Source organism: Cryptomeria japonica, chromosome 1, assembly GCF_030272615.1.
Source record: "Cryptomeria japonica chromosome 1, Sugi_1.0, whole genome shotgun sequence".
Classification (NCBI taxonomy): domain Eukaryota; kingdom Viridiplantae; phylum Streptophyta; class Pinopsida; order Cupressales; family Cupressaceae; genus Cryptomeria; species Cryptomeria japonica.
In genome coordinates, this window is record NC_081405.1 from 151,712,975 (window position 1) to 151,730,192 (window position 17,218).

A 17,218-nucleotide genomic window follows, 5' to 3' on the forward strand; every position below is an offset into this window, starting at 1 on the left:
AAATTCAAAGTCTTGAAAGCTATGGTTGAGACTGAGACAGGACTAAAGATAAAGTGTTTAAGATCAAATCAAGGCGATGAGTTTACATCCAGTGAGTTCAACAACTTTGTGAAAAGAATGGAATCAGAAGACAACTTTCTGCACCTAGAACCCCACAATAGAATAGATTAGTGGAAAGAAAGAATAAAACCATATTGGATGTGGCAAGGACAATGATGACTGCAGGTAAATTTCTTGATATCTATTGGAGGGAAGTTGCTAATACTGCAGTATACACTTTCAATAGAGTAGACATAAAAGGTGATATTGATAAGACTCCTTATGAATTATGGTTTGGTCATACTCCTACTTTTAGCTATTTCAAAAAAATTGGAAGTAAATGCTACATTAGAATAGATGATGCATTAGGTAAATTTGATCCTAGAAGTGATGAAGGAATATTTTGGGTTATTCTACCAAGAGCAAAGCATATAGATGTTATAGAAAAAGACTGAATAGGATAATGGAGAGCATAAATGTTAAGGTGTATGAGCAAGACAATAATCAGATCAAATCATATGACTATGGACCAGAAGATGAATCTATCAGACTAGAACCAATAATGCAAGAATTTGTTTAGAGAATTGAACCAATGACTCCAGCAACATTAGAAAATTCAACAGTGACTGTTGAACAACAGAAAGAGTTAGTAAATCAAGAAAATTCAAAGACTCCCAAGTATGTGAAACTAAATCATTCTAAGGATCAAATCATTAGAGATAAAATGAAAGGTGTGATGACTAGAAGAAGATCAGCTACTGAAGAGGTATGTTTAGTTTCTCAAATTGAACCAAAATCATTTATTGAAGCAAGTAAAGATGAAAATTGGACGAAAGCAATGGAAGAAGAATTAGATCAAATAGAAAAGAATAAGACATGGGAATTAGTTCCCAAACCTAAAGATAAGAATATTTTTGGAACTAAATTGGTTTTCAAGAACAAATTAAATGAGGAAGGTCAACTTGTAAGAAACAAGGCTAGATTGGTTTGCAAAAGTTATTCACAGGAAGGAGTTGATTATGGTGAGACTTGTGCTCTGGTTGCAATAATTGAAGCGATTTGACTATTTCTTGCTTGTGTTGTACACAAGAACTGCAAAGTATATCAAAGGGATGCCAAATGTACATTTCTAAATGGAGATCTTGAGGAGAAAGTCTACATTGAGAAACATGGTGGATTTTCTTTATCAGAAGACAATGACATGTTTTGTAGATTGAAGAAAGCTTTACATGGATTAAAACGGGCCCCTAAAGCATGGTATGCTAGATTGGATATATATCTTTCAAAGCTTGGTTTTAGAAAAGGTAATGCTGACAATAACCTATATTATAAAATTGAGCATGATGATATATTGATTATTGAAGTCTTTGTGGATGATATCATTTTTGGAGGAGAAGAATATCTATGCATGAAATTTGCTAACGATGTGAAGAATGAATTTGAAATATCTATGATTGGTGAGATGAAATTTTTCTTAGGTTTGTAGATTACTAAGACTGGTAAAGGTATTTTCATTTGTCAAACTAAATATGTGAAGGAATTGCTTAAGAAATTTGGACTTGAGATTTCTAAACTTGTCGGTACTCCTATGATAGTCGATTGCAAATTGTCAAAGGATGATGAATCTCCTAAAGTGAATCCAAGTAGATACAGATCAATGATTGGTGGATTGTTGTACTTAACTCAGAATAGACCTGATATAATGAATGTTGTTTGTATTGCTTCTAGATTTCAGTCAGATCCTAGAGGAACTCATGATATTGTCGTTAAGAGGATATTCAAATATTTGGCAGGTACAATAGACTTTGGGTTATGGTATCCAAAGAATGACAATTTTAGACTATGTGCCTATACAGACCTTAATTGGGCAGGAGATGTGGATGACCAGAAGAGCACTACAAGTACTGCATTCTTTCTTGGAAAGAAGTTGGTTTCATGGCTTAGTAAGAAACAATCATGCACTTCATTATCTACTGCTGAAGCAGAATATGTAGCGACTGCAATCAACTGTACTCAAATTTTATGGATGAAACAAATGTTGAAAGATATAAGGGTAAGTTATGATGAGCCTATTTTTATTCATTTTAATAATACTATTGTTATTGATATGTCAAAGAATCTGATATTTCATTCCAAATCAAAACACGTTTCTATAAGGTATAACTTTTTGAAAGAAAAGGTTGAAACAAAGGAAGTCAGATTGGTTTATGTGCCTAATAAGGAGCAGATCGCAAATATTTTAACAAAACCATTACCTAAAGATACTTTTGAATATCTCAGAGATCGGTTGGGGGTTACCACCCCTCTGGAAGAGACTTAGACATGCAAGGATGCATCAATCCAGTGAGCCTATCAGATATATTTTTCTAATCCAAGTTGATGAGATGGTGCTACTACTCAGGAGGAGTAGTCAGCTATTTGGTTCAGTATTTTTGGTTTGGTATCCTTCCTTTGTCATTGATGTCAAAGGGGGAGAGATGGTGTTCATGTGAAAAATAGTCAAATCCTTGGGAGAGATGGTGCTCATATGAAAATCGGTTAATCTAAGGGGGAGATACATTTCATATCATCTTTTGGGAGATTGTTGGCATTCCTTGGCACTTGGATGTTTTTCACATTCAATGTTTCCACCAATGCCAAAGGGGGATATTGTTGGCATATGCTAGATTTGGTTAAGTGTTGTCATTGATGTCAACATTGTATCCCGGTTGGACCTATCCTGATTAGACTTGGTAAGTATCTTGGTTTTAGCTATGATTCTAATCGGTATGATCAGATCCTTGAATTCAGTTTTGGATGCTTATTTAGGATGGTTATATGCTTGTCATATTCTGTTGGTTCATGATTTGTTGCTCTGCTAACTATCACTTATGTTCTCAGTTGATATTTCTTGGTAACTGTTAGCTTTACCGATTAGAGATATTTGATGATTTGGTTAGGTGATTTTGGTCTGGCTTATGGAATCGATTTCTATCATTCTAAAGGTGCTTCTTGATCATGTCCTAATTATTTGGTGACTTTGCATTGGCTGGCATGTTGTTATGATGGTCCTATTTGGCTTTGTTTAGAATTTTTGTGTTATTGCATTAAGGGTTTCTACCGGTTGGTGAAACGTGTTGGATTTTGGTCTTAGCGGAATTTCTAGCAGATGCAATTGTTTGAGAATTTGAATTAGGTCCAAGATATGTAATGTAAATCATGATATTGGTCTAATGGTATTGTGTGATGTAATTTTTGTAATTATGGGTTTTTGGGTTTAGGGTTTAGCTAACCTTATCAATAAGGTTGATGATCTGCATTTATAGGTGATTTATTCATGTAATTAGGTATGTTTTTTTGGGATCAAAGGTTATGTTTGCATTATGAGAGAAATATTTTTGTGTGAATAAGGTTAGATCATTCAATGAGGGTTGAGAAGGATTTGGTGTTGTAGGGAAGACATTTGTGCTTAACCAGAAATGTATCAAGCATTAGTGGATGCTAATTTCACAGTTCATTTTCTCTGGATTGTAGTTGTTGGGAAAAATGGTGTCTCAACCTTGCATTTATGTGAGGTTACTATTTATAGTAAGTTTTTATTTGAGCACGAAATGGTGCGAAACTCTCCCTGAAGCTTCTGGTTGGCTAGATAAGCATTCCGGTAAAGTTGCGTCGCAAGGTCACAGCTAGTTTTGAAGATATTAAAGTTTTCGTCTTGGAGGGGTGCAATAAAATGTTTAAACTTAATTTTGGGCACTTTAGAGGCTCCGAAACGCCCTGAAAAGTTGTCGTAACCGGCGAAGCTGGTTGCGAGGTGATAGAGCACTTCGCGAGCTTTCCGGCGCTTCAAACGGTTCGTCAATCGGACACCCGGTTCTCAAGTTATGGCCTCCGAAAGTTTGTACTCCTGAAATAGGAAAAATAATTTGTATCGGATACATAAATGAGCTATAAAAGGGAGCAACACGTGTTGATGTGTGCTTTAACATGCCATAGAAGGGAGATAAGGTCGGCTACACCTTATTGGGTGGTTTTAGCCCATGGTTTTGTAATACCGTTTGATGGTTTCTTGTATTGTATCTCCTATTTATGAGGTGTGTGAGATAGAGGTTGGGTGTAAGAGTCTTATGGCTATTGAGTTGCCTCTGAATCTCTGTTTAGTGCTACTCCTGCGAAGAGCTTGCTCTGCAAGTATTTTGTAATCTGTTTTTGATTGCTGAATAAAATATTGAGCTGCTTTTGGAGGGTGGGGTTTTTCTCCCGAAAGGGTTTTCCCCACGTAAATCACTGTGTTGTGGTATGAATGCTATTATATCTATTTCTATTTTCTGTAACTGTTGTAATGATCTGAAAAAGTTTTGCATTACCCTCCTCTCAAGGTTAGTGTAGGAAGTTGTTTCCGCTACTTAACTTCCTTACAAGTGGTATCAGAGCCTGATCACCTTTGGTTTCAATTGTGGGCAGTTGGGTTTTTTGAACTAATCCAGATTTGAGTGGGAGCTTGTGCAGAAGACACTTTTTGATCTTGTTGCAGGAATATTCAGATGGCGAGTTCGTCAGGGAGAATAGAGGTGGAGAAATTTAATGGAAGTAATTTTGAGATGTGGAAGCTGAAGATGGAAGATCTGCTAATAGATCGAGATCTTTGGGATGCTGTTGATGCGAATGTCCAAAGGCCCTCAGATCCTACTGCGGCAGCTCAGTATGATGTTATGGACCGAAAAGCCAAGGGTCTAATCAGACTGTGCCTGGCAGACTCTGTTCTAATCAATGTCCATGAAGAGAACTCTGCAAAGAAGCTATGGACTAAGCTTGGTGAGATGTATCAAGTGAAATCTTTATTAAATCAAATTTTCTTAAGAAAGAAATTGTATTCCTTGAAGATGGAAGAGGGTGGACGAATTGCAGACCACCTAGAAGCATTCAATATGATTGTGGCTCAATTAGTATCCGTCGGTGTTAAGATGGATGAGGAGGAGAAATGCCAGATCTTGCTTTGTTCTTTGCCTGATTCGTGGGATTCTCTTGTTATGGCTATTGGTAGTACTTCTGTTGTTTTGAAATCTGAAGACGTGGTGGGTGCCCTACTCGGTGAAGAGATGCGAAGGAAGGTATCCATCAGTTCAAAGGAAGCCCTAACCGTTCGTGGAAGACCTAAGGAGAAAGGCAAGAAGAATGAGAAGCGCGGCAAGTCCAAATCCAAAGGGAGATCGAAATCTCCTGGAAAGTCCAAAGTCATTTGCTAGAATTGCGGTAAACCGGGTCACATCCGTAAGGACTGCAAAGAAGAAAAGAAGAAGAAAAAGAAAAAGTTCGATTCTGATTCTGAGTCCGACAAGGAAGATGGTGATGCATTTATTGCGGCTTTGGCGACTCATGCAGGTAATGATGCCTGGCTAATTGACTCAGGTGCATCTTTTCATATGACTTCCAATAGAGATTGGTTTTCTGAATATGAAGGATTTAATGGAGGTAAGGTGTACTTGGGTGATGATTCACCTCTAGACATTGTTGGTCGAGGTAAGGTTAGAATCAAGTTTTCTGATGGTAGAATAAAAGGGATTAATGGTGTGCTGCATATTCCTGGATTAAAACGAAACCTGTTATCTGTGAGAAAACTGATAGATGCAGGTGTGCAGGTAGTCTTTTCTGAAATAGGATGTAAGATGATTAAGGGTGCTATGGTAGTTGCTAGAGGTGTCAGGTTTGGCACTTTGTATAAGCTTGAAGCATACACTGTTGAGTGTAATAGCACTTCTGTAAAAAGTAAATCTATGGATACCTCACTGGAAGATTTGAAGGTTTCACCTTCAGCAGATGGAAATGGTTTTTGGGTACCTAAGGGTGCACTTTCGTCTGAAGCAAAGTTACCTGCAGAGAAGACTATGTTATGGCACCAGAGACTTGGCCACATTGGAGAAAAGGGTCTAAGGACCTTGAAAAATAAAAACCTTGTTGAAGGTTTGAATGACTGTAACCTTGACTTTGATTTCTGTGAGCATTGCATTTATGGAAAACAAAACCGCGTTCAGTTTTACTCGAGTTCTCATAAAACTTGTGGTGTTTTGGATCTTATCCATTCTGATGTGTTTGGTCCAGTAGATGTCTCTTCGATTGGAAAATCCACATATTATGTTTCATTTATTGATGATTTTAGTAGAAGGACATGGGTTTATTTTCTAAAGAGTAAATCTGAAGTTTTTAATCGTTTTAAAGAATTTAAAGCAATGGTTGAGTTGCAGACTGGAAAGAAAATAAAATGTTTGAGAACTGATAATGGCGGTGAGTTTTGCTCTAATGATTTTGATAGATTCTGTAAAGACTGTGGAATTAACAGGCAGAAGACAACTCCGTATTCTCCACAGCAGAATGGAGTTGCAGAAAGAATGAACAGGACACTGATGGAAAAGGCTAGGAGTATGTTGAGTGGTGCTGGTCTTGAACAAAAGTTTTGGGCTGAAGCTGTTGCCACTGCTTGCTACCTGATTAACAGGTCTCCTACATCAGCTCTTGTTGATAAAACGCCTATGGAAGCATGGTCAGGTCACAAGCCTTCATTGAGACATCTTAGAGTTTTTGGTTGTGAGGCATATGCACATGTGCCAAAGGAGAAGCGAACAAAGTTGGAGAACAAGGCTGTGAAATGTATCTTCATCGGGTATAGTTATGGTGTGAAAGGATACAAGCTTTGGGACCCTGTTGCACAAAAGGTAATTCACAGTAGAAGTGTTATTTTTAGAGAAATTAAGTCTCCTTCTGTTACATTGCAGCCAGAACAGACTAAAAAAGAAGATGTGATTCAACTTCCTTCTACACTTGAAAGAGTTGAATCGAGACCCCTAGATAGGCAAGAATTTGAGGAGAGCTCGTCTAGCTCTGAATCTTCAGACGAGGAGGAAGAACCTCCAACTCAGCTTGTTCGAAGGTCTACAAGACATAGACAACCACCTGAAAGGTATTCACCTGATGATTGGAGATGTATTTTTGCTCTGAATACTAGTGTGGATGAACCAAAATCTGTAGAAGAGGCATTAGGTATGAATGATGCAGAATCCTGGAAGATTGCTATGGAGGAAGAAATGGCAGCTTTGAAAAAGAATGATACATGGGATCTTGTACCATTGCCTGAAGGACGAAAACCTGTTGGTTGTAAATGGGTGTTCAAGAAAAAGATTGGTTCAGATGGAAGCATTGAGAAGTATAAAGCAAAGTTGGTTGCAAAAGGCTACTCTCAGGTTGAGGGTGTTGATTACGGTGAGATATTTTCTCCTGTTGCAAAAATGACGTCCATTAGATTTTTGCTTTCTATTGCTACTGCTTATGATTTAGAGGTTGAGCAAATGGATGTGAAAACTGCTTTCCTTCATGGTGATTTGGAGGAAGATATTTATATGACACAGCCGGAGCACTATGTGGTGAAAGGCAAAAGTAATTTGGTCTGTAAATTGAAGAAATCTTTGTATGGCCTCAAACAAAGTCCTAGGATGTGGTACCAGAAATTTGATACATATGTGTTGAGTTTGGGATTTGAACGTTCTAAATCAGATCACTGTGTTTATTATAAATCTTATGGTGATCATTTCTTATTCATTGCATTGTATGTTGATGATATGTTATTCATTGGCAAAGGGAAAGGTATGATTTTAGAACTGAAGTCTCAGCTCGCTGCTAAATTTGAAATCAAAGATCTTGGTGCAGCAAAGCACATTCTTGGGATGGAAATTAGAAGAGATAGGGCGAACAGAAAGCTATGGCTAGGCCAGAGTAAGTATGTGAATTCAGTGTTACAGAGGTTCAACATGCAGAATTGTAGACCATTGAGTGTTCCTTTTACAGTTGGAATGAAACTATCTGTTTCAGATTGTCCTACATCCCCATTGGAGATGGAAGACATGAGCAGAGTGCCTTACCAGAGTGCAGTTGGAAGCTTGATGTATGCTATGGTCTGTACTAGACCAGATATTGCCCAAGCAGTGGGAGTACTTTCTAGATATATGTCTAATTCTGGTAGAGTTCATTGGGATGCAGTCAAAAGAGTCTTCAGATATTTGAAGGGTACTTCAGAGTATTCTTTGTGTTATCATGGTAATTCAGTTGGAGACATGACTTCCCTTGATATCCATGGTTATGTGGATTCAGATTGGGCAGGTGATATTGATAGCAGAAGATCCACCAGTGCTTATGTGTTTACTTTGTTTGGTGGTGCAATTAGTTGGATGAGTAAGCGACAGGCTGTGGTTGCTTTATCCACTACTGAAGCAGAGTATATGGCAGCTACTCATGCTTGTAAAGAGGCCATTTGGCTTAAGAGACTGTGTTCAGATATTGGAATAAAACAAGGTACAGTGACAATTTACTGTGACAGTCAGAGTGCAATTAGCCTAGCTAAGAACCCGACATTTCATGCCCGGACCAAACATATTGATGTTCAGTATCATTTTGTTAGAGATATGGTCGAAGATGGTAGGGTGAAGCTGGTTAAGGTGGACACTTTGATGAATGTTGCAGATGCTTTAACTAAGGCTGTGAGCACAGAGAAGTTCAGATGGTGTTCAGAGTCTATGGGCCTTATGGCCCCTAGCAATTGATTCATTGTGTTGACATTCCCTTCCGCTCATGCAAGGTGTTCGACAAGTGGGAGATTTGTTGGGAAAAATGGTGTCTCAACCTTGCATTTATGTGAGGTTACTATTTATAGTAAGTTTTTATTTGAGCACGAAATGGTGCGAAACTCTCCCTGAAGCTTCTGGTTGGCTAGATAAGCATTCCGGTAAAGTTGCGTCGCAAGGTCACAGCTAGTTTTGAAGATATTAAAGTTTTTGTCTTGGAGGGGTGCAATAAAATGTTTAAACTTAATTTTGGGCACTTTAGAGGCTCCGAAACGCCCTGAAAAGTTGTCGTAACCGGCGAAGCCGGTTACGAGGTGATAGAGCACTTCGCGAGCTTTCCGGCGCTTCAAACGGTTCGTCAATCGGACACCCGGTTCTCAAGTTATGGCCTCCGGAAGTTTGTACTCCTGAAATAGGAAAAATAATTTGTATCGGATACATAAATGAGCTATAAAAGGGAGCGACACGTGTTGATGTGTGCTTTAACATGCCATAGAAGGGAGATAAGGTCGGCTACACCTTATTGGGTGGTTTTAGCCCATGGTTTTGTAATACCGTTTGATGGTTTCTTGTATTGTATCTCCTATTTATGAGGTGTGTGAGATAGAGGTTGGGTGTAAGAGTCTTATGGCTATTGAGTTGCCTCTGAATCTCTGTTTAGTGCTACTCCTGCGAAGAGCTTGCTCTGCAAGTATTTTGTAATCTGTTTTTGATTGCTGAATAAAATATTGAGCTGCTTTTGGAGGGTGGGGTTTTTCTCCCGAAAGGGTTTTCCCCACGTAAATCACTGTGTTGTGGTATGAATGCTATTATATCTATTTCTATTTTCTGTAACTGTTGTAATGATCTGAAAAAGTTTTGCATTACCCTCCTCTCAAGGTTAGTGTAGGAAGTTGTTTCCGCTACTTAACTTCCTTACAGTAGTTAGATATTTTGTAAGTCAGTGAGACTTATATTTTGTGATGAGAAATGAGCTCTAGTTTCTTGGCCTAATTGCAAGTGCAATCCCCATTGTAATTATTTCACATACTATAGCAGAAGTATTATTTGATTGTGGGTAGGGTTTCCCACCGTGGTTTTTCCCTTTACCTAGTTTTCCAAGTCAAAATATTGGTGTCATGTGTTTTGTTCTTTCATGATTTATCTTTCATTGTGTTGTGCTCCAGTATAAATCTTATAATTTGAACTAATTGTTGTACTTGTGAGAAAATTGATCCACCCCCCCTCTCAGTTTTCTCTCGATATTAGTTCATTCCAACACTATACATTTGATTGATGAATTTGTATGTGGTTGACTTGCAGATATTATAAATATGTTCTAGGATGACTTAAGAATGTAATTTATGTTAGAGTGCATACATATTGAAGATTGTATTTATTTGAAGGCGTGTTAAAGTATGAAAGGTGTGGTTGATGTGTGAGTATGTGGGTGACAATGCAAAATGAGTAGCATGATAACAACAACAAAATTTGTGTAAATTATCTACTCAATCATTATGTGCAATTCCATTTGAAGATCCCATGCATAGTGTGAGGATTCTTTGAATTTGATCATATTAAAAAGAAGTTGAGTATTCAACCTTGACTATCCACATTACATGTCTCTTATATTCTATTGAGATTGGTGTCTCACATGTTGAGTTTGTGCTCGAATCATAGATTAGGAGATTGGCATCTCTTATTGGTTGGTGCATGCAAATGTAATTGGGGATTGGTGTCTCCTATTAGTTGGTGCTTTCAAATATAATTGGAGACTAGTCCCTATGGTAGGTTGTTGCGTACTTCATATTGTAAATTTATTTTTTTAGGGTTGGATTTGAGCAATAGATCCAAGTAGCTATTCTCAACATGGTTTTTTCCTTTCGGGTTTCCATCTAAATATAGTATTCATTTGTGTGGATGTTTGCTGGTGAAATTATCATTTGATAAGTTGCTTCATCATTAAGGATTTATTAGTAAATGCTACTAATGATTATTTGGGTTTATGGTTAGTTGTAATGCTTGGAGAAATTATTACTGATAATTAATTTGTAATTGACATATACTAATTCACTCCCCAACCCCCCCCCCCCCCCCCCCCTTAGTATATTGTGTGCTTAAAATTAAGTATGGATAGTTATGATCATAACCATGCTAGTAAATTATGATTGCTAATCTTATTGCTAAAATCAAATTTGGATTCATTTCATAATGAATAATATATGCAGGTCTATAGGTAGAGTGATTGGATCGAATCAAAAGTAGATCCCAAAACTCAATGAGTGATGGAAAGTAAGTTCCACCATATGGAAAAGAAGTGGCAACACTTGTCAAAGATGAGTTTGACCAGCTCTCCAAGTTTCCACATTATCCACCTAAGATGGCTTAAAGTCATGTGTAGAAATACATTGGAAAAATATTTATGAAATTATAATAAGTAAAATATATTCTATTTTAACACCTTCATATAAGTGAAACTTAGGAAGTAATGTATATTATGATGATGGGTCCTTTCTAATAGCCACGTCAAATACCCATGTACAAATTTCTCATGAAATGAAGTAAAGGAGAAAGCACCCTGGGAACAAAACACCAATCCAAAAGGGAAATGATATAATGTAGAGAAATGATACAATGTGATTGTAAAAGTAAAGAAGATAAGTGATAGTAGGACTAATCAAGACCCCCAAAGACTACTTTAACACAATGTACAATGAATGTTCTCCCCTTACGATAGAAATAAGAGATTATGCAATTTCCCCATAATGTGATGTATATAGTGTTGGTAGATGCTCGAAACAGGATACTATAAATGGTCCACACTCATTGATCAACACCACAAATGTGTGAATATGGCTTCCAATTTTGGATATTTAGAAAGTAATATTAATTTCTTTAAACTTTGTGCATGATTCAAAGATTAAATGTTGTCATACTGATTTCCAAACCTAAAATACTGAAAAATAGTATGCATATCTTGTTGTAAGGAATCAATGATTCTTTCTATGAAGCATTTTTGGATTAATGTGTAGCAACAAGTGATGAGATCACAACGCATGTCAAAGGACTATTGTTGGATGATGCTGAGAAGATTGTTGGAATGATGTGTTGTCATTTATGTCAACATATTCTTCTATATTCTAGTGTTGCAGTTTGGTTGGAATGAGTTGGTTTAGCATGTGCGTTGTAAATGAGTTGATGTGGTTTAAAGGGTTTCTGGTATGTTGTATGTAGATGGTTCGTTCCCATTTGCAGAGGTCTGTATGATGTTGTGATCAAGTTATGTGATCCATGTTGGACATTGTTGTTGTTAAGATATGTTGTTGTCATTGATGTCAACTTATTCTTACTCTGGTGATTGTTGATTGGTTTATTGGGATCTTGGTTTGGTGTGTGGAGTATTTCTTGTATCACTATATTCTTCTATATTGGTCTTGGTGATCTGGGAAGCTTAATTGATCATATCAGATGGTCTGGTTTTGCAGTTTGTTTATCTGATCAGTGCTTTGCAGAGTTTAGTATTTCCTTCAGTATATTTCGGTGTGATTAGATATTATGTTGTGATTTTGGGATATTGTTTGGGATGATCTTTTGTATCTTAATTTCAGATGATTCATGATTTGGTGCTCTGTAAGTTATCTTTCTTCGTGACAGTTGTTGATTGGTTGTGTTCTTGAGTTTCAGATGTTGATCGATGAAGATTTGATAAGTGGTTGATGATGTTTCTAACATGCTTACTGGTGTTTCCTAAGCATGTCCTATTTGTCTTGATGATCTGTATTGATCGTTGTGCGAGTTATTGGTGATTTTGTTGAACTAGTGATGTTCTTCGTGTTATGCTGTTTTCCTGGTGGTGTAGCATGTTGTGGTTTATCTTGGCATGATTTCTGGTGGTGTTGAGCATTTGGATACTTGATTTAGGTCCATGTTATGTCATGTATATCATTATATTGGTCCAAAGCTCGATCTTTATATTGTGTGATGTAATTTTGTAATTATGAGTTGAGGGTTTAGCCAACCTTGTTGTCAAGGTTGATGAATTGTATAAATAGGTGATATTGTCATGTAATTTAGGTATCATGGTTGTGTCTGCATTATCAAAGAGTGGTGTATATGTTTTCAAGTGATTCATCCTTCAATATTGTGATTGAGAAGAGTTTGGTGTTGCAGAGAAGACATTGTGCTTAACCGGAACTGTCATCGGGCATTTGGAGATGCTATTATTTCAATTCATTCCTTCCAGATTGTAGTCTAAATCTTGTTGTAAGTCAATGAGACTTTCCTGAGGGTTGTAGCCTTCCAGTTCATTGTATTTGAGTAGTGAGCTCCAAGCAGTGTGCATGAATTCATGTGCATTCCCCATTGTAATATTTTCACATACCACTGCAGAGTATCTTTTCTTTTGTGTGTGTTCTGTTATCATCTTTCTTATCTTTGTTATTGTTGTAGTTTATCAAATCTATTCTTGTGATTAAGTTTGTAGATCTGGTGAAAACTGATTCACCCCCTTCTCAGTTTTCCCTCATTGTTGTTGCCAACAACTGGTATTAGAGCTAGATCCTCCAGAAGAATCTCAACCGCTTGAGGAGATTCAGGATGGCAACTGGAGGTGTTATCTTTAAGGAGAGTCTGAGATTTGATGGAAGTAACTATGCTATATGGAAGAACCAAATGGAGGTGCATTTGAGATGTCTTAGAGAAGATTACTAGAAGATTACAAATAATGCTTATTATGCTCCTCATAATGGGCCAGTTACCCCTAATGAGATCAAGGAAGATGAAAATAACATCAGAGCGAAGGAAGAATTGTTGAGTGCCCTGACTGATTTAGTAATGACAAATGTAATGGGACTTTAGACTGCACGTGAGATTTGGGACAGGCTTGAGACCCTGTATGAAATAGATAAACAAGTCAAAGTTGCTAATTTGCAAAGTTTGAAAGGAAAATATGAGATGTTGAAGATGGGAGAAGATGAAAACATAAATACCTTTATGGGTAAGGTGAATTATCTTTTCTTAGTTATCATATGTGTCAATGGAACCCTTGAAGAAGATAAAATTATTGCTAAGGTGTTGAGATCTTTGCCTTCTACTTATAAGCATAAGGTAGTTGCTATTGATGAGATCCAAAGTGTGACTATAGTGACAAGATATATGTTGCTTGGAAAGATTGTTGCATTTGAGTTGAGTGAATTTGGTGAGTCACATGGAAAGTCTAAGACAACATTTAGAGCATCTGTATCTACTAAATAGAAGTATGAACTTGAAGAATGCAAAATATCTAGATATGAAAGAGAAGGGAGAGAGATGGAAGAGCAAGAAAGAGAATTAGATGAGCTTGAAGCATTGATTGCCCAGAGATTGCCTAAGGGAGCTGGTAAGTATGATGGAAAATTTCCCTTGAAATATTTCTCTTGCAATATGGTAGGACATTTTTCTTCTAGGTGCCTGGAGACAATCACTAAGTATGATAGGCATGATAAATTTGATATGAATGACAGAAATGATAGATATGAGAAGCATGAGAAGTATGATAATCCTTACAAGTCTAACCTGAAGTATAGGAATCAAATGAACTGCTATTATATTTTTGATGAAGGTGTTACAGATGAAGAATCAGAAGGAGATGAAGTTGTGTTTCTTGCCATTAAAGAAGATGGACCAATTTCTATTGATCCCACTAGTTGCACTATTGAGCAGAAAGCTTTAGCTACTAAAGTTTAAGACAAAGATGAATGGGTAATAGACAACATTTGTTTACATCATATCCGATGATAAAAGAAAATTTATGAGTATGGAAAGGTATGATGATGGAATAGCGAGATTTGGAGATGACAAAGCCTATGTGATCCATGGTAGAGGTTCTATTTCTTTTGATGGTAAGAATAATATTGATGATGTCTTGTATGTTAAAGGTTTGAGCATAATATTTTGAGTGTTGGACAAATGGTTGACAAAGGTTATGATTTGCAATTCAATAATGGTAAATGCAAGATCTTAAATGCCTCTGGTATAGAGATTGCATTTGGAACTAAAACTAGAGGTAATATTTTTCATTTGAATGCTGGTGAAAAAAGTTGCTTGATTGCTTAGATTGATGAAATTTGGTTGTGGCATAGGCGAATGTGTCATGTTAATTTTGATTCTATGATTAAGATCAGTTCTATTCAAGCTGCTAGAGATCTACCTAAGATTGTTGAGCATGCTAATCCAGTATGTAAGGAGTGTCAATCGGGTAAGCAAACAAGGATTTCTTTCAAGATCAAATTGTATACATCTGATGGATTGCTAGATCTTGTACATACTAACCTATGTGGACCTACAAATATTAGAAGTGTGCAAGGAGACAGATATTTTATGTTGCTAATTGATAATTATTCCAAGATGATGCGGGTTGTCTTTTTTAAGGAGAAATCTGAAGAATTAGACAAATTCAAGATATTCAAAGAAAAGGTTGAGACTGAGTCAAGATTGAAGGTGAAATATCTGAGATCTGATAGAGGTGGAGAATTATGTTCTTGTGAGTTTAATTCATTCTCTGAGAAGCATGGAATTAGAAGACAATTTTTTCCTCCTAGAACCCCTTAGTAGAATGAATTTGTTGAAAGAAAGAACAAGACTATTTTTGATGTTGCAATGACTATGTTGATTGAAGTAAATGTTTTGAAGATCTATTGGAGAGGAGCTATTAGCACTGTTGTTTACACATTCAACCGAGTTCCTATTAAAGGTGATACTGGTAAGACTCCTTATGAGTTATTGTTTGGTCATTTTCCTGTTGTGAGATATTTCAGAGTATTTGGTAGCAAGTGTTATATCAAGAGAGATGCGGAATATAGGAAAGTTTGATGCAAAAGTGATGAAGGAATTTTCTTGGGTTATTCTACTAAGAGAAAATCCTACTCGTGCTAAAATAAGAGACTGAGAAAGATAGTAGAAAGTGCAAATGTGAAGGTGGATGATAACCTTTGGAAAGAGATCAGAGCATGTGCATGATGGTCAACATGTTGTTATAACACCTATTCAAACTGAAGAACTGAAGCAAATTGATCCGATAGAGACAATTAATCTGGATGTTGTTGTTTCTAGTGGAGAGGTGCAGGAACCTAAAAATTAGAACAATCAAAAGACTCCAAAGTATGTAAGATTGAATCATTCAGAAAATCAGATTATTGAAGATAAAAATAGAGTGATGACTAAAAGAAGGCTAGTTGCTGAAGAGGTATGTTTGATTTCTAAAGTTGAACCTAAAGATGTTGTTGAAGCTTGTAAAGATGAAAATTGGATGAGAGATATGGAAGAAGAATTGGATCAGATTGAGAAGAATAACATATGGGAGCTTGTGCCTAGACTAAAATATAAGAATGTGATTGGTACTGAATGGGTATTTAGGAACAAATTGAATGAAGTCGGTGAAGTTGTCAGGAATAAAGCAAGACTGGTATGCAAAGGATAGTCACAGAAAGAAGGAATTGATTATGAAGAGACTTTTGCTCCGGTGGCCAGACTTGATTTTTTTAGACTGTTGCTTGCATATGTTGTTTATAAAGATTTCAAGGTATATCAGATGGATGTCAAATCTGCCTTTTTAAATGGTGATCTTGAGGAAGAAGTATGCATTGAACAACCTAATGGATTTTCATTATCAGATGATGGTGATATGGTATGTAAACTAAAGAAAGCTCTTTATGGGTTGAAACAAGCCCCTAGAGCCTGATATGATAGATTGTATAAGCATTTGCTGAAATTGGGATTTAACAAAGGGATTGTTGATAGTAACCTGTATTTTAAAATTGAAATTGATAACATCTTGATTGTTGAAGTCTTTGTTGATGATATCATCTTTGGAGGTGATGATGACTTAAGCATGAAGTTTGTCAGTGATATGAAAAAAGAATTTGAGATGTCTATGATAGGTGAGAAGAATTTTTTCTTAGGTTTGTAGATTTCATAGACTGGAAAAGGTATTTTTATCTCAAACTAAATATGTGAAGGAATTGTTGAAGAAGTTTGGATTAGATGACTCCAAACCAGTTGGAACTCCTATGGTGACTGGATGTAAATTATCTAAGAATGATGATTCTCCAAAAGATAATCAGAGTTTATACAAATCTATGGTTGGTGTACAACTATATCTTACTCAGACTAGGTCGAACATTATGCATGTTGTGTGCATGGCTGCTAGATATCAAGTTGATCCGAAAGAGAGTCATGCCACTATTGTAAAGAGGATATTCAAGTACTTGAAGGGAACTATGTATTATGGTTTGTGGTATCCGAGGAATGATGATTTTATGTTATGTGATTACACTGATGCTGATTGGGCTGATGATGTTGATGACTAGAAGAGTACCTCTGGTGGTGCTTTCTTTTTAAGTAAGAAATTAGTTTCAAGTAAGAAACAAGATTTAGCATCTTTATCTATTGTTGAAGCTGAGTACATTATTGTTGCTAGTAATTGTACTCAGGTAGTTTGGATGAAACAAATGTTGAAGGATATCAGAGTTATCTGTGAGCCTACTGTCATATACTGTGATAATTCCAGTGCAACATTCAAAAACTAAACATGTGTCAATCAAATATCATTACTTAAGAGAAAAAGTCAGTGAAGT